The following is an 18,617-nucleotide window of genomic DNA, read 5'->3' as shown; positions in this document are numbered from 1 at the left end:
CCTGTTTATCTTTATCCAGTAAAGTAAGGGACTTGGTCAACATGACTTCTAAGATCTCTTTGTGATTTGATAACCCTGCAACTATAATTTCAAATCAAAATATCAAGATGGAGTTCTTAGCAAATCCTTTCTCATGAAATGGGGAGTTTCAATGGCCAGAAAGGTTACCATCTTTACCCCCCTTACCTCCACTATCATCACTAGCACTTCCATCTACTTACAGTTAGTCAAGGTTGGTATTCTTGAATAATAAAGTATGGGTATTCTTGAATAAGAAAGTACGAGTATTCTTGGCCTGCTTGTATAAGCAGGTGACATAGCCAAGGATAGTTGAAATGGGATCCATTAGCTCAGATAGAATACACAATATGATAGAAAATCCTGCTTTCATTCTGCCTAGTACCCACAAAGAATTTTGCAAGATGTACTTTACTTTTCTTATGATAGAAATGTAATTTACCCATTTGTTGATCCTGCCACATATTGGTTATTAAAGGAACTTCATGTTTCAGGATTCTAAGTAGTCAGAGTTTAGATGGCAGTCTCTTCACCTGAACTACATAATAGAAGGCCATCTTTGACTGACTTTTGCACTTGGGTATCAAAAGTGAACATTTTCTCAATAGAAAACTCCTCTGTGGGCTTTAATAGACTCTCAATTGGAGCTTTTAATGAGAGATGGAAAAGAAATGTTTAAAAAGCAAATGTCTAAACTAAGCATTCTCACAGCATGAAGCTGTCTTCTGGAGCAACTCATTCCATCACCACAATGGGAAAGCATTGAAAAAGACACAAATAAAGAACTGAAATCTATCTCACAGGTCCATTTTGAAATACTTATAGGTGGATTTTTAAGAAACTGCCAGCATTTAAGAACATTGTAGGAAGACTAGAAAAGAAGGGACCTCAGAATCAAAGCTGATGTTGATAAAAGTAATTCCCTCCATCTTGCAGGAAACCAAATGAACAATAATTTAGACTTTATTGACTTTAACTTCTAGGAAGAAATTAAATTTCAAAAGCTTGGAGATCAAATGAAAAGTAAGTTATATATGGTAAATCTGAGGTGTTAATAAACTGAGTCTCCATATTGCCATAATAAACTACTGAAAAGCAAAAGTTCAGTCAATAACAAATAGTTTTGTTATGGTTTGATTTTTTTTTCTTGATAAATAGATTGCTTGTTTTTTTTTTCTTTCAATACACTGACAGAAACAATTCATTACTTGATCATCAAGTAGACTAGTCTAATAGTTAAATCTGGAAAACTTTGATGTATACATAAAAGTGAAGAATGTCAGTCTATTATTTAAATTAATAATCCAAATTTCTAGTCAATGTTTCAAGTATCTGTGACTCCATCAATATGGTATCCTCTCCAGTGATGGAGACCACAATCCCTCTACACTATCTTCTAGAGTGGCAGCAGCCCAAAAATTGGCAATCAGGCACCTCAGGCCAGATCAGTATAATCCTTCAACAATAAGTACACAACAGGCACCAAGCCCATGTTAACTCAGTCAATAAGCATTTATTAAACACTTACTACTTGCCAGAGAATCTGCAAAGCATTGAAGATTAAAAAAAAAAAAAAAAGATAAAAAGACTCCTTGTCCCCAAAAATCTTGCATTCTAATGAGGAAAACTAAAATGTAGTTTGGGCAAGATATATATAAGTAGATAGAAGATAATATGAGAGGAGAAGACACTCAACCACTGGAGGGAATTGGAGAAAGCCCACTAGAAAATAGAAGATTTAAATTTAGCCTTGAAGGAATTCATGGAAGCTAGGAAATAGAGATAGCAAGGTAGATGAGATATAAAACATATCCTCCCTAGTGCTGTAGAAACTAGATTAAAATGTATTTTGGAAATATTTAACAAAATAAATAAAAATACAAATAATACTACATTTTAAAAACAAAGTCAAAACATGCCAAAGTGATATTTTTGTGTGGATTAATGACACCTGTTTCTATTTGCATTTAAATCCACTGAGGTAAAACATGCCAAGGATGAGAAATAGCCAGCCAATACAAAGCTAAAGACAGGATATGGAATTTCAACTGGGAGTAACCATAAATATATCAATGTATCTGTGACATAGAATGCATGATGAATTAGGAGAGAGCAAGTCATTTAGAAAGCTAGGAAAAGGCCGAATGAGAGGATTTACATTTATATTTGATCCGAAAGATAACAGGGAGCTACTGGACCTCATTGAGTAGGGGGATTACATGATCAGAACTATGCTTTAGAAAAATTACCTTACAAATTCCAGAAGACTCATGATGGGAAAAAAATGCTATCTACATCCAGATTGAAAAAAATAAAAACTCTGGAATTTAAATGAAAATCAAAACATATTATTTTCACTTTTTTGTTGTTTTTCTTTCTCATGGTTTTTCCCTTTTGTTCTGATTCTTCTTTCACAACATGTTTATGTAGAAACATTTTTAATATTATTATACATTTATAATCTATATCAGATTGCTTATTATTTAGGAAGGGGGAAGAAGAAACAAGGAGAAAAGAAGGGAGAAAAAAATCAAGATCAAAATCAAAAGAAATGTTGAAAACTAACTTTATATGCAACAGGAAAAATAAAATACTATTAAGTAAAGTTTTTAAAAAGGAAGAAAGAAAGAAAGGAAGAAGAAGAAAGAAAGAAAGAAAGGAAGAAAGAAAGAAAGAAAGAAAGAAAGAAAGAAAGAAGAAAGAAAGAAGGAAAGAAAGAAAGAAAGGAAGGAAGAAGGAAGGAAGGAAGGAAGGAAGAAGGAAGGAAGGAAGGAAGGAAGGAAGGAAGGAAGGAAGGAAGGAAGGAAGGAAGGAAGAAAGAAAGAAAGAAAGAAAGAAAGAAAGAAAGAAAGAAAGAAGAAAGAAAGAAAGAAAGAAAGAAAGAAAGAAAGAAGAAAGAAAGAAGAGAAAGAAAGAAGAAAGAAGAAAAGAAAGAAGAAGGAAGGAAGGAAGGAAGGAAGAGGAAGGAAGAAGGAAGGAAGGAAGGAAGGAAGGAAGGAAGGAAGGAGGAAGGAAGGAAGGAAGGAAGGAAGGAAGGAAGGAAGAAGGAAGGAAGGAAGGAAGGAAGGAAGGAAGGAAGGAAGAAAGGAAGAAAGGAAGAAAGAAAGAAAGAAAGAAAGAAAGAAAGAAAGAAGAGAAAGAAAGAAGAAGAAAGAAAGAAAGAAAGAAAGAAAGAAAGAAAGAAAGAAAGAAAGAAAGAAAGAAGAAAGAAAGAAAGAAAGAAAGAAAGAAAGAAAGAAAGAAAGAAAGAAAGAAAGAAAGAAAGGAAAGAAAGAAGAAAGAAAGAAAGAAGAAGAAAGAAAAGAAAGAAAAGAAAAGTCACCTTAGCAGATGCTTTGCTGATTGATTGATGGGAGAATGCATTGGAATGGAAAGAGATTTCAGGCAGGAAGCTCAATTAGAAGGTTGTTGTTGCAATAGTATAAATGGGAGGTGATCAGGGCCAGAAATAAAGTTGTGGTTATGTAAGTGGAAAGAAGGAGACTTAAACAATGGATGCTGGAAAGTTTAAGGGCAAGATTTGGCAAGGGGTCTTATGCATGGGATGAATTAAAAAAAAGAAGATGTGGATGACAGAGAGGATTTGTACCTACATGACTTGAGGAAGATGGTGTCCCTTTAACAGTAATAGAAAAGATTGGATGAAAGAAGGAATTGGGGAAAGGTAATGAGCTCTGCTTCCAATATGTAAAGTTTGATTTTCCTGTCAAATGCCTAAAAATTCCCCAAAGATAATTGATAGAATAGCTCAAGAGAGAGCATATGTCTGGAAATATGTAGTAGCAGTTAGGTGGCAGAGTGACCAGAGTAATGGGTTTAGAGTCAGAAAAACCTGAATTCATATCTGGCTTCTGATACTTACTAGTTTTGGGGTAAATCACTTAACCTTCATTAGCCTCAGTTTCCTCATCTGCAAAAAAGAAATAATAATAGTAACCAACTCCCAATATTATTTTTAAAATCAAATGAAATTATAACTGTAAAGAGCTTTGCAAATCTTAGAATGCTAGGTAAAGGTTAGTTAGTGTTAATAGTAGTAACAGTAATAGTAATAGTAGTAGTAGTAGTAGTAGTAGTAGTAGTAGTAGTAGTAGTAGTAGTAGTAGTTAATAGTATTACTAGCAGCAGTAGCAGTAGTAATAGCAACAGCAGTGATAAAAGCAGCAGCAGCAGTAGTAGTAGTAGTTAGTAGTAGTAATAGTAGTAGTAGTAGTTAATAGTATTACTAGCAGCAATAGCAGTAGTAATAGCAACAGCAGTGGTAAAAGCAGCAGCAGCAGTAGTAGTAGTAGTTAGTAGTAGTAATAGTAGTAGTGGTAGTTGTAGTTAGTAGTACTACTAGTAGCAACAGTAGCAGTAGTAGCAGCAGCAGTAACAGAAGCAGCAGTAGTAGCAGCAGTAGTAAGTAGTAGTAGTAGTAGTAGTAGCCATAGTAGTAGTTGTAGTAATAGTAGTAGTAGCAGCAATAGCAGCAGTGGTAGTAGCAGCAAAAGCAGTAGTAATAGCAGTAGTTGTAGTGGCAATAATACTAGATGTGCTGGTAGTGATAGTGGTAGTAGTAGCAGTAGTAGCAGCAGCAGCAGTAGTTAGTAGTAGCACTAGCAGCAGTAGCAGTAATTGTATTGTAGTAGTAATAGTAGTAGCAATAATAGTAGTTGTAGTAGTAGTAGAAGTTATAGTAGTAGTTAGTAGTAGTAGCAATTAGTAGAAATAGCAGTAGTAATAATTAGTAGTAGTAGTAGCAGTAGTAGTTAGTAGTAGTGATTAGTAGTAGTACTAGCAGCAGTAGCAGCAGTAGTAGTTGTACTAGTAGTAATTAGTAGTAATAGTAATAGTAATTGTAGTAGTAGTAGTAGTTATAGTAGTGGTTAGTAGTAGTAGTGGTGGTAGTTGTAGTTAGTGTAGCAGTAGTAGTAGTTGTAGTAGTAGTAGTGGCAGTAGTAGTATTACTACTACTAGTAGTTAGGAGCAGTACTAGGAGCAGTAGCAATAATAGTAGTTGTAGTAGTAGTAATTAGTAGTAGTAGCAGTAGTAGTTAGTAGTAGTACTAGTAGCAGTAGTAGTAGTAGTAATTAATAGTAGTAGTAGTAGTACTAATAGTAGTAGAATCATTGTTATCTGGGAATCATTGGCCAAAGATGGTAACTGAATCTATGGGAGCCAATGAGATATCTCAAATGTAGATTAATCTGCCAGAGCTTAACCTTCTAAGCCCCATAATCATAGAGAGGCAGTGTGATATGTGATAAAATGGATAAAGAGCCAGACTCAGAGCAAGAAGTCATGGGTCTGAGTCATACACAAAAGATATATATTGCCTGTGGGACCCTGGCAAAGTCATTTAATATCTCAGTGTCCCAAGGAACTCTTTAAGACTTCAAGTTGGAGAATGATTATATGCTTCGACCATAGTGGAGAGAGTTTCTTCACCGAGGGTGCAAAAATGAAAGCATAGTTCTAGACACATGCACACATGTATGCAAAAAGATATTTGAAAATCTTCATGCTATGCAATGCTATGTATACATGAGATATAAGAGGAAGACTTCAGTGTTCTTAAATTAGTAAATACAAAGGCTACTTTATGAAAAAAATCTAGTGTTAAACAAGATGAAATTTTTGGAAATGGAGGATTACCTAGAAAATATAAAAATATTTAAATTAATAAAGCATAACAATAAGAATTATCTTTATGTAGTACTTGATGGTTTGCCAAGTGCATACATATATAAGTACTTTGCATACATATATATAAATTCATTTTATAAAGTGTAAAGTACTCCACAAAGATCTCTTGCTGTGTATATGTGGGTACATAAACGCACAAAGAGAATGACCACAAACCTATGAAAAAAATGTTTATTATTATCTCCATTTTACAAAAGGGGAAACTGAAGCTGAGACAGTGACATGACTTGATAAGGGTCATACAGCTAAGCAAATACTTCAGGCATAATTAAATCTCAAGTTTTCTTGACAAGATCAGTACATTCAGTTCTGCAATAACTCAAAATATTCATTCCTAAAAATTATTGTGCCATATAAAATCTTGAAATTAAAAACCACAGGACTTGAGAGAAAAATGAAATTAGGGACACAATCAACCATTGACTTCTTAGAACATCAAAATTAAAATCAAATTAGTAGAATTAATATTCAGATCAATCCAATTAAATATTAGGTACCAACTAATATGTGGCAAGCTAAGCTTTAAGGATACAAACATCAAAGTAAATAGAATGTCCTTTTGAAGCTTGCTTTCTGATGAGGGAACACAGTAAGTACATAGATAAGCTAATTTAAAAATATATACAAAGAAAGAACAACCAACCTCAGTAAAGCAGAAAGATAGAGCTTGAGCTGAGCCTGTGAAAGGATACAAAACCAATTGATGATGGTCAATATAACGAAAATAGCAAATAGTCTGAGTTGGCTCAAACAGAATATATGAGGAGTAATATGGAATCATTCTGTGTGAAGGGCTTTAAGGACAAATGGAGGTGATATAGGGATCTAGTAAAGCCTTTTGAGGAGAAAAGTGACATAATCAAAGCTGTTCTTCAAGAATATCAATTTTGTAACTAAATGGAAAATGAATCATCGGAGTAGGTGAGTGATTAGAAATCCAGAAACAATTAAGAGATAATTAAGATCAGGTGGTGGGGTTGTTTCAGAGCCATTTCTATCTAGGTGGAGAGTCAATTGTTAAGTTTTCATTGTGAAGACTGAAACCTCAGACATCAGCAAAAACTATAAGGTGCAGCTTGATTTGTCATTTTTTAAGACTAAGAGAGTGGTGGAGAAAATGCTAATAATGCAGATTAAACTCAAAAGTATGTCTTTGGTATTTTTATGTGACAGCTGATTGTTAAAAAAAATCACAAGCATACTGCTAGATAATATCTTGAACTAATGTGCTTCTGGCATAAATGTAAAAGAGAGAAAACAAAGGAATGTTATATAGAATTAACAAGATTTTTTTGACTGATTGGATGTAGATTGCATAACAGAGAAGATTTTGGATGACTCTGAGATTCTAAGTCTGGGTGTCTGGGAAAGAGAATGATGCCCTCAACAGAAAAAGGGAAATGAGAGGTAGGCTTTATTTTGGAGGAGGAAGAGTAGATAATGAATTCCATTCTGGACATGTTGAATTAGAGACACTTAAGAAAAAAAAAAAATGTTTAGTCTGCGATGCTTGTAGAAATGTCTCAGTATTTCCCAATAGATAAGTGATCAAAGGATCAAAGGAAATAGGTAACTCTCAAAGCAAGAAAATGCTCCAAAATCACTAAGAATTAGAGAAATCCAAATTTTAAGAACTCTGAGGTTCCATCACATCTTGATAGTTTAGCAAAAATGACTAAAAAAAGGAAAATGACAAATGATGGAAACACTGAGAGCAAACGTACACACTAGAAAACATTCATGAATTGGTCCAATTATTCTGGAAAGGTCACTAAATTTTGCATATCCTTTGACATAGCTATACTATAGATAGATAGATAGATAGATAGATAGATAGATAGATAGATAGATAGATAGATAGATAGATAGATAGATAGATATAGATATAGATATCCCTCCTCCCACCAAAAAAAAAAAAAAAAAAAAAACAGAATAAAAAGAAAACCTGTACAGATTGTTTGGACATTTCAGTCATGTGTGACTCTTCATGACCCAATTGGGTTTTTCTTGGTAAAGATCCTAGAACAGCTTGGCATTTCTTTCTTCAGCTCATTTGATAGATGAGGAATAGGTAAACAGAGTATATACATACATATATATATATACACACAGGATTAAGCAATTTGTCCAAGATCACACATCCAGTAAGTATCTGAGATCAAATTTGAACCCAGGTCCTCCTGACTTCAGGACTGCATCACCAGCTGCCCCTACAATATTTTTTCAAGGCTGGATTTGTGGAGGACAAATTACAGAGAAGGAGAGGATTATGCTACTGAAAAAGAGAGAGAAGAGATTTATTTTTCATGAATAAAGATAACAAGAAGAAACACAAACAAGCAGAAAAATTTTGAAATAGTATGTTTATTATAAACTTTCAAGAAAAATAAGCTATATATAAAAAAATTCATAGTTTCATATACAAAACTCTTCACAGCTCAGTTAAAATCTATTTTTATGACAGAAATTGCCCAGTGATTCTTTGATAGGTGTGCTATCAATCATAACTCAGAGATCTAGAAAAACTATATTGTATGTTCAGGTAAGGGTCATACAGCTAGTAAGTATCTGAGGCCATATTTGAATTGAGAAAAATGAGTCTTCTTGACTCCAGGTCCAACATTCTAGCCACTGAGCCACCTAGCTGTCCAATAACAACAATAGACCATAACCAGATTAAAACTTGAAAGGAATATAAGTTCCCTCTGCACTCATTCTTTGATATCAAGGAAAAAACCACGTGATTTGATAGAACAGACTATCACTTTAGATGTACCTGACAAGGTACATTCCAATGTATCTATCAAAAACAGGCAAGATTCCTTGAAATCATTCACACACTAGAAACAATGTTGTTCGTGGACTGTTAATTGCTAAGTCATACCTGTCGAAATATTTGCCCATCAAAAGGGGTTGCCACTCATGAAGAATACATGCCATACAATCCAATTAGGAGAAGAATTCCTTATAGATGGTGATGTCCTTCAGATATTCTCATGTAGTAGACATCCTGATTTCATCAAGTTGTGGAACATTGTAAAGCCTCCTAAATGAAATCCATAATCATTCAGAAGAGGTCACCTTACTATCCAAATACATAAAAGCAGGTGAACAAAGAATGCCTAATGTCCAGTTTATGGTATTCAGCTGCAAATATGCCAAAGAGGTGGTTAATAGGTACATATGCCTAGGACAAGAATGGCAAATGAACAATAAATTAAACTAAAAATTGAACTGGATGAGGAGTTAAAGTTTTGAAAAATTGTCTTTAATATTATCAAACTTCTTAAAGAAACAAAAACTTATCTTCTTAAAATCAATATTTTCTTTGTGCACATTTATGTGCATGATGGAGACATTAAATTGATCATAAAGGAGGATCTATAATCCATCCAAATTATTCCATTATGTTTGGCCTGTCTGTGCTATTCATAAATTTTCCACCCTGAAGTACTCTCTCTAAACCATTTTACATTTTTGGCTACCAAGGCATCTCTTAAGTTTGAGTTCTTATTGCTAGTATATTTTAAATGTAAAATTATTTTTTTAAGTTTTTTTTTTTTAAGAACCATCAAATGAAAGAAATTATTAAATTAAATAAATAACAATGTCTTTGAAGAACTTTAACTTTATCATCTCAGCTAATAGGATGATACATATCACATTGTAATGATAATTTATAAATAACTAAGAAATCATACTTTCTAAATTATTAATGTAATTATATAAGATATAAAACCTAAGATATAAGATAGTGATTATGAAGGGAAAAGTAAGTGCATTTATTGGGGAAATTAGGGAATGAGGCAAAATAAGTTGAATGTTAGGAAGAAATCACTAGAGCTCTTCTACATATTGATTATTCTTTGTGCAAATGGAGTATGTAGCCACAGAGACATATTCTTGAAGTAGTGATTTCAGGAGTTTTCCAAGTGAAGGATAAAAGGCTCAATTTGTATAGAAAATAACAAAATAAGGTTAATTTTTTAAAAAGAAACAAAATCCACTAGTACTATATACTAGGACACAAAGTACTGTGTCAAGACTTTTCATTTTTAGTTTAGCCATTTTGATGGATAGCTTTCTAATAAGCATTACATGCTTTCTCTGTCTCTTTCATTGTATAATGAACCTCACATAATCTCTTTTTAATGACCCTTAGGTTAAAATTACTGATATCCCAAGAAGTTATTGAGGAGTATAAGGATTTTTGCCACTATATAAAATGGTCTCAGATTGCTAGTTTTAGGAGTTCTAATATCTGTTTTGGATCATTTTTCTTTCTCTTCCTTATTCTTTCAGAGTGATAGGCAGTGATCCCTTTTCCCAAGTTGTTAGTATAGCTCTTTTACTTTTTCCATTTTCCTTCCTCTGCCTCAATTTCTAAATTGATATTTCAAATAATTAGTTATATAAGAAATATATGAGACATGATAGGAAAAGACCATAGATGGAAGACAATATAGAAGGAAACTAAACAATTAAAACTTGTTTTATTAATGATGATAAATTGATATTAAACTTTTGTACTAAATCTTATCATGCCCCCCAAAATATTTATTTTACATTATTATTTCCCCAAAATACATTTATTTTACATTCTCTGTTATTTAAAAAAAAAAAGCCAGAATGCCCCCACTCAACGGTATAGAATAGTCTGATCCATTACTAACATACAGATACCATGAAACAGTTTTTAGTTCTATTATTGACTTTTTTTTCTAAGCCATTCTTAAGGGGCAATTTGCCAAATAACACCTCAGAAAACTTTTCCCTTAAAAGATAGCAGGATACAACAAAAGGAGTGCTGGACTTTGAGTCAAAAAGACTTGGTTTCAAATTTTACCTGTGATACTGTGTATGACAACACACAAGTCAGTTAACCTTGCTATATCAGTTTCATCAATTATTGTTTGGGGACGGGGATTATATAATACACTTTGGAGTCCTTTGTAAGTCTTAAAAAGCTATATAAATGTCAGCTATTATTAAAATCTAAGTCAGATTTACAAAGTACAAAGGAAGGCAAAACTTAATGAAACTAATTCTAATTTTCAGAGCTATTTTAAGATTTTTCCTATACAAAGAATTCTTCCCTCATGCCTAGACAAAGTGATTATTGTACCTGTTTAAAATACCCTTTGGTTATAAGTTTCACAGCTGTCTAAAACCAGCTAGCTTTCTGGAGATCAAGGATGGAGATACAAATGGGAGTTCATTCTGACCAGTCATATTATACAATAATTTTAGTAACAGGGGGAAAATATCAATAGTACATGGTTAATGGGAAAAAGCCACACATGATAGATGCTATCTAGAGAAAGTAAAAACACTATGGAATAAATAAAATGCATTTCCTTCACCAGCTTAGTAAACATGTTTTATTTACAGCTTCTGTAAAATGTATAATGTAGGCTTTGGTACTTAAAAGCGGAACGCCTCCTCAACATTGCATATAACACAAACCTGATTTGATAATTCAGTGATCCAACAGACATTTGTTAAGAACCTACAAATTGCAGAGCACTGTATTTTCAAGGATAAAAATGAATGAGATGCAATTCTTTCCCACATAGCACTTATAAAATGTAATCTTTATATTTAGTTGGACGACAGCAATAAGCAATAATTATAATGTAAAGTAGATTATAATATATTCATAAAAAGTAAAAAAAAAAAACCAATGAGATTCTATGAAAGAAAGATAGTTTGAGAAAAGCAAGAGACAGTTTTAAGGTATGCATACACTGAAGCAATATTTAACTACACCAATAATTTAGAACTTTTTCTTGTAATTTTTCTGGTAACTTCTAATGTTGTCTTCTCTATGAAACTTTTTGAATTACTGCACCACCACAAATTGCATTATATTCTCCCTTCTTCATATGCCTCCCAAATACCATAAAAGAAACCTTTTTATGCTTTTCTTTTAATTCCTAATTATTCTCAGCCTTACTCTATTGTGTTAATTAGACAATCTCCCACCTCTCTTCCTTTGCAATGACTTCTCCCCAAGGCTGTAATGTAATTCCTCTCTTACAATTTTTAGTCTTCTTCAGAACTCAGTTTAGGAAACCTTTTATATAAGGTCTTGAGGGGAAAAACTTTTTTTTTAATCTCTAGGACCTAGGTGCAAAGGATAGAGTCTGGACCTGGAGACAGGAAGATCTGAGTTCAAAGCTGACCTTCAGTACTTACCAGCTGTGTGATACTGGGCAAATCACTTAACTCTTGCTTCAGTTCCTCATCTGTAAAAAGAGCTAGAGAAGGAAATGACAAGTCATTCCAGTATTTTTGCCAAGAAAAACTGAAATGGAGTTACAAAGAATTGGTCATGATTTAAATAACAAAGCAACAACAATCTACCACAATTAATAGCACATAATAGATGCTTAATAAATGCTTACTGATGGTATGGTTAATTATCTGGTATTCCCTCCCCAATATTAAACATTTTTCTTCTCAGAGCCCAGAGAACATATTACTTTGTAATTCTTTGTGATCTCAAGCCTCAGTATGAAGATCAAAATTGAGTAAGATAGCTCTCCTCATTTAGCCTCTCATCAAGAACAAAGAGCCAGTGTTTCCCAGGTCACACCAATCTCTGTCCCCTGGGCTGGTTGAGAATGACTTCTTATCCTTTGACCTCTATTCTTACTTCTGATTTCCTTTCTTTGGGTAAGGGGCAGAAAGTTGTAATGGGGGATTGCTTCCTAATAAAAATAGCTAATTTATAAGAACAGATTTCCAATTTATGCCTTAAATAGTTCCATATTCATAAGGGAACCTTTCTTTCCTCTTTTAGGAAAGTTATTAATGAAATACAATATGACAGATGCATCGATAACAGTATCTATGAAGAGAGACAGAGGTAAGTAGGGGCAGACTGAAGCAGAGAAAGTACGTATGCAGAGGAAGAATTGAACTTACCTAAACTCCACTTAAGTGACCATTATTTCACCCACTGAAGCTCAATCAAGGACAAGTCAATAATCTCTTCTAAAATATCTCCCATGCATGGTCATTTAGTTTTTGCTTAAATATCTGCAATAGGAACGAAACAATTTCAAAGATAAGCCATTCCACTTTGGCAGAATTCTAATCATTAGTAAATTTATCTTTATGTTGAGCCTATATCTGATTCTTTCCAATACCAGCCATTACTCTTAGCCTTCTGGGACTAAGTCTAACCCCTTTTTTCCACATGATACACCTTCAAATAGGGAGGAACAAGTATTTATTAATCACTTCTATGCTTTACATACTATGCTGAGCATTTTCCAAACAGCCTCTCATTTGATCTTTATAACAACCTAGACTTTTTATTAAGAGGGAGGTATTATTATTATTATTATTATTCCATTTAGGAGTTTGGGGAATCTAGGGAAGGGAGTGATGGGAAGGAGGAGAAAATCTGAAGCCGGGCTATGCAAGATTCAATGTTGAAAAATTATCCATGCAGATGTTTTGAAAATAAAAAGCTTTAAAAAAAAAAGATGGGGAAACAGAGGTTAAGTGATTTGCCCAGATATTTATAGCTAATATATGTCTGAGGCTGAATTTGAACTCCGGTCTTCCTGACTCCAAGTCCAATGCTCTATGCTCTGCATCACCTAGCTGCATAGCTAAGAAGATAATTATTTGGTCGCCACCACTTTAGGTTAAATTTCTTCAGTTCTCACAGTCTTTCTCTCCTCATTTCTGCCTTTATACTAGGGGACTTCAACATATCTATTGATTCTCTCTCAAATATGATGCAAGGCAGCTAGGTAGGCAGCTACCTGGGGTCAAGAAGACTCACCTTCCTGAATTCAGAACTTGCCTAGACACTAGCTATACAACCTTGGGCAAGTCAACCCCATTTGACTCAGTTTTTTCATCTGTAGAGTGAGCTGGAGAAGAAGTAGAAAACCACTCTAGTTTCTTTGCCAAGAAAACCCCAAATGGACTCATAAAGAGTCAGATGCTACTGAAATGATAGACAAGGACAATAGCAAACACTCTTACCTCTCAGTTCTTGCACTTATTCATTTCCCATGGCCTACTCCTCCACCCCACCTCAGCCACACAACCATGGTGATCTGCCAGATCTGGTCATTACTGACTAATACACTCCTTCCATATTCATGAATTCTGACAGGCTCTTATCTGATCATAATGGATTACCTTTCTACCTCTTCCTCTGCCTCCAATACCAAACACTGTTTTTCGTCTACAAAATGTCTTCCAATCACTCTTCTCCTTAATTGTCTAGTAGCCTATCATCCTTTCCCCATCTTAACCTTTGACTCTTCTCATAAATTCCCAGTCCCTTGGTGATATCTCACTCTCCACTCCACCTCCCACCATATTTAATCTATTGCCAAGTCCTATTGATTTTGCCTTCAAAACATCCCCTATGTATACCCTGATATTTCTTATGACATGTCCACCAACCTGAAACAGGCCCTCATCACCTCATATCTGAATGATTACAATATCTTTATGATTACCACAAGTCCCCGTTACATTCCCATCATCTCTAGGATCACATATAAAATTCTCTCTTTGTAATGGAAAGTCCTTCATTTCCAGTCTTTTTACCCACTAATTTCTCTCTCCTTACCATGTACTCTGTGATACAATGACACTGGTTTTCTTACTGTTCCTCAAACAAGACATTCCATTTCCTGACTTGAAATTTTCACTGACAATGCTTGGAATATTACTTCCCTCATCTGTACCTCCTTGGCTTCCCTGGCTCTTTTCAAATCCCAATTTGAAATTCTAGGGCCTTCATTCTGTTAATTATATATATATATATATATATATATATATATATATATATATATATATATATATATATATATATATATATATATATATATATATATATATATACCAGTATATAGTAAATAAATGTATATTGATTGATTGACTATTTCCCATAATTCTGGTTACCTTCTTCTGAACAAGATTCAATTTGTCTTTCCTAAAATATGTTTTCCAATGTGGAATATAGTATGCTATAAGCTGACTAAAGAAGCATATAACATAACTATCTTTCTCATTCTGATACTATGTTTCTTAATGAAGACCTCGATTGCTTAAATTTTCTTTGTTCACATAATGCATTACTCAGATTGAGTTTACAATCCACTAAAACCTTTAGTTTTGTTTGTTTTTTTTTCACAGAACCTGTGTTGTCTAGCCATGTCTCCACTCTGTTATACTGACATTTATTTGGTATCTAAGTATAAGAATATACATTTATCACTATTGTATTTCATTTTATCCAAACTGAAACATTATTCTAGCTTGAAATCTTTTTGAATCCATATCCTTGTCCAGTTTGTTAGCTATTACTTCAAGTATCAAGTCTTATCTAAATCTGAGAGGTACACATCCATGCTTTCATTGAAGTCACTGATTTAAAATGTTAAACAAATGCAATGTCAAAAAAAAAAGATGCCAGAAACACTTTACTAAGTATTTCCTTTCAAAAGGACTTTTATGTACCCATTAAGTTTGGTTCTAGTCATTCAACATTTCCATATCCTCTTAAGCATGCTATCATTTAGCCCTATCTTCATATTATCCACAAGCCCAGTTTGAGAAACCTGTCCAAATGCTTTGCTGAAAAACATAATAAATATTTCTTATCTAATATTTGTACCTTTCTCACTGTCTAGCAGTGTTCTTCACCCAGGAAGCACTTTTAATATATAATCTTATTACTATTTTGATATAGGTTTTTATATCTCCTACTGTGCTTTATACTTGATTAACTTTCTTATAATTGCATATGATTGTTTTTGAGAATGTGGATATTACTAATTTGGGAAAAAAATTAAGTTTTAAATGTTTGCAGTCCCTATTTACTGAGGAAGAGATGAATCTTAATAACAAGGCCCAAGGGGGAAAAAAACTGTCTTGGAGAGGCAATGAATGGGAGAATGACTTAGCAATTGACTTCTCAAGTCAAAGCCAACTTTGTGAACTTCATCAAGGAGAGATTGACTTAAAAATCACATACACATACTCCCAGTGCCCACTTTATTTCCTTGCTTTATTTTCTCTAATTCAAGTACATTCAAAGGTTCTAATGCATATGCTCATTGTGTCCCCAGCAGTGTCATTCTGCATCGTTAACAATACCCAGATCAAAAGCAAACTCCTAGAGTTCTTAATAACAAGAATAAGCCAAGCAAATCAATCAGTCCTGAAATCCATCAAATTCAGATAGAAAATAGAACAAAGTCAGACTCAACTTCTCTTTTTCTGTCTCTGTCTCTGTCTCTCTGTCCCTTTTTCTGTACTTCTCTTTGTCTCTCTGTCTCTGTTTCTGTCTGTCTCTGTCTCTGTGTGTCTCTATCTTTTTTTCCTTAATATATGTATAAATTCAACTTCAAATACTGAAATACTTGGTAGCAGTGATTAATTTCTAACAAATGAGACAGGTATGTTTTTTCTGGTAAAATGTAGGTAGGAGTCAATCTACTAGCTCAATTTCTTGATCCTATTTTATCAGATGTGACACCCTGAATACACTTCAAATCTTATGCCAAATACATTTCAAAAGAAAAATCAAGCTCGAAGTCTGAAACTTGTAAATGTATATTTTACCAAATGCCAATCATTATTTAGTAAGTGATTTGAGTTGGTCTGATTCATTATGCAGTCCTGAGCAGAAGAAAGTTACTTCAAATTGAAAAGAATTGACTTGCCTAAAGTCTGGAGCTGTATGTTACTTCCAAGAGTACAACTTAGCCCATTAGTCTTAATTCAGTTACAATTCTGCTTTTCACCAATGCTTCCAGCCAGGTTACAACCTCCTGACCATAAGAAAAATTGCCTCAAGACTTGCTTCTGTTCTTACCATTTTTAAATAAATGCAGGCAACATCAGTATAAATGTGTATTATATACTCTCTATTGTACTGTTCTTCCTCCTTAAGTCAAATAATAGATTAAATTTTGGATTTCAAGTTTCTCTTAAACTTTTTCTTTTCTACATTAATGAGCTAGCTAAATGATATCTGAAGAAAAAGAAAATCCTTTTCTCCCTCACTGAGACAAAGGAATACTGAATGAAAAATAAGATATAGAGCTAGAAAAGATGATTAGAATTATCTGATACAACTTTCATTTTTCCAGCTGAGGAAACTGACTCCCAGAGAGATTAACAACTTGGCAAAAATCGTAGATATAGTCACAGAGCCGGAATTCCAACCCATTTCTTCTGACTCTGGATCCTGGATACTTTTACTATCCATTATACTACTTCTCCTAAAGGGGGGCATTAGCTTCCAACCTTTCATCATATTTAGAATAAGAGGAATAAAGTATTCATTCCATGGGAGTTTATGTATATATATATATATATATATATATATATATATATATATATATATATATATATATATATATATACACATATACATATATATATATATACATATACATATATATATATATATATACATATATATATACATATACATATATATATATACATACATATATATTAGTTTATACAAAAACATAGACTAAGATAAATATCCAAAGTTACCTAGGTAACCAACTGCATAGAGTAACACAAGCTGATTCTCCTGCTCTTCCTTCCTTTTATTTAGTCATTCCCACAAAATATTTATTAAGAGCTGACTAGTCACTAGGTATTATGCAAGGTGCTAAGAAACTAAGACAAAACCCTGTCCTCAAGAGGCTGGAATTTCTTCTATCAACACATGAACTATAGTAAGATTATTGAGACCAATTTAGGAAATACGAGATCAGAGACCTGAACATTCTCTCCCATTTTTGATTGTTTCCCAAAGACAGATGCAGAAAATGGGCTAGCTCTAGTTACTTATTGATCTCATAACTCAATTCTCAATTGCTATAAGCAATTAATCTTTGTCTAATTGCTTAATCAGACAGCTGTAATAACACAAAAAATAATAATAGTGATAGAAATAATAATCAATACCTAATGGTTTATAATGTGTTTTACATATTTTACCTCATTTGATCTTCACAAGTAATCCTGATTTTGGATTCTGTAATACTTTCATTCCCATTTTACTAATGAAAAATTGAGATTGAAAGTAGGCATAAATAGTTTAGCCTGGGTCACACAGATACCCTAAATTCTCCTTTCAATTGCACAAGAATACATTTAGGGCCTTTTCTGGACCATTCCATTCAGCTCTAGGTACCTTCTAAGGCCTGACTTGAATGGACCACTCCAGAGTAAGGATACTGCTGCTTTTTTTTAATAGAAATTCCACCTCTACTATTGATTTCCTGTTCTTGTCTTCTTGGCTCCCTTAGAGCTCAGATAGAAATATCCAAGTGCAAGCCACTCTACAACTATTTTTATTTATATTTAATTTTCTTTTGACTATTTTATCAGTGGATAAAATAACTGTTTTTTGGTTTTGTTTTGTAAGTTAGTAGGGATTAAGTGAATTGCCTAGAATCATACAGCTAGTAAGTGTCAAGTGTCTAAGGCTAGATTTGAATTTAAGTCCCTCTTACTCTAGAGCTGGTGCTCTATCCATTGTACCACCTAGTTGCCCCGGCTTTTTATAAATTAATAGAAAATTTGAGAATGTGCATACCACTCTCTAGGCCTATTTAATGCAAATTCAGGATAGGTCTAGTAGAAGACAAGAAAGGGGGCGCTATGTTTTTATCTTGTTTTCATGTGATTTAGTTTTCCTTTTCTAAGCCTCAAAATTTTTTAAAGTATGTTATTTGTAGAAGCTTGGAGAATATGATTATTCAGTATGGATATACCTATTTAAAATGTAGTGCTTAAATTTTTGTGGCTCCATCCTATTTTGGGGTGATTTTGTAAAACAGTTTTATCTCTGTTGATTTCTCTGTCCTAGTACAATTTATTTGTTGATTCTCAAGGAAGCCTG

General features: G+C 33.4%; 1 long non-coding RNA gene across 4 annotated transcripts in view; it reads right to left on the bottom strand.

Annotated features, from left to right (window-relative positions):
• Nucleotides 1–3,405: 3,405 nt before the first annotated feature.
• Nucleotides 3,406–18,617, bottom strand: part of LOC141554045 (uncharacterized) — a 29,910-nt gene continuing 14,698 nt past the window's right edge. For all 4 annotated transcript variants that reach the window (XR_012485767.1, XR_012485763.1, XR_012485768.1 and 1 more), the window contains 4 exons: nucleotides 12,638–12,751; nucleotides 11,906–11,967; nucleotides 8,592–8,753; nucleotides 3,406–3,928 (listed from right to left, as the gene is read on the bottom strand). This is a non-coding gene — a long non-coding RNA (uncharacterized LOC141554045). The remainder of the gene's footprint in view (nucleotides 3,929–8,591; nucleotides 8,754–11,905; nucleotides 11,968–12,637; nucleotides 12,752–18,617) is intronic.

This window comes from Sminthopsis crassicaudata, chromosome 1, assembly GCF_048593235.1.
Source record: "Sminthopsis crassicaudata isolate SCR6 chromosome 1, ASM4859323v1, whole genome shotgun sequence".
Taxonomy (NCBI): domain Eukaryota; kingdom Metazoa; phylum Chordata; class Mammalia; order Dasyuromorphia; family Dasyuridae; genus Sminthopsis; species Sminthopsis crassicaudata.
Note: the sequence above shows the minus strand (reverse complement) of the source record. Positions and strands in the feature narration are given on the sequence as shown.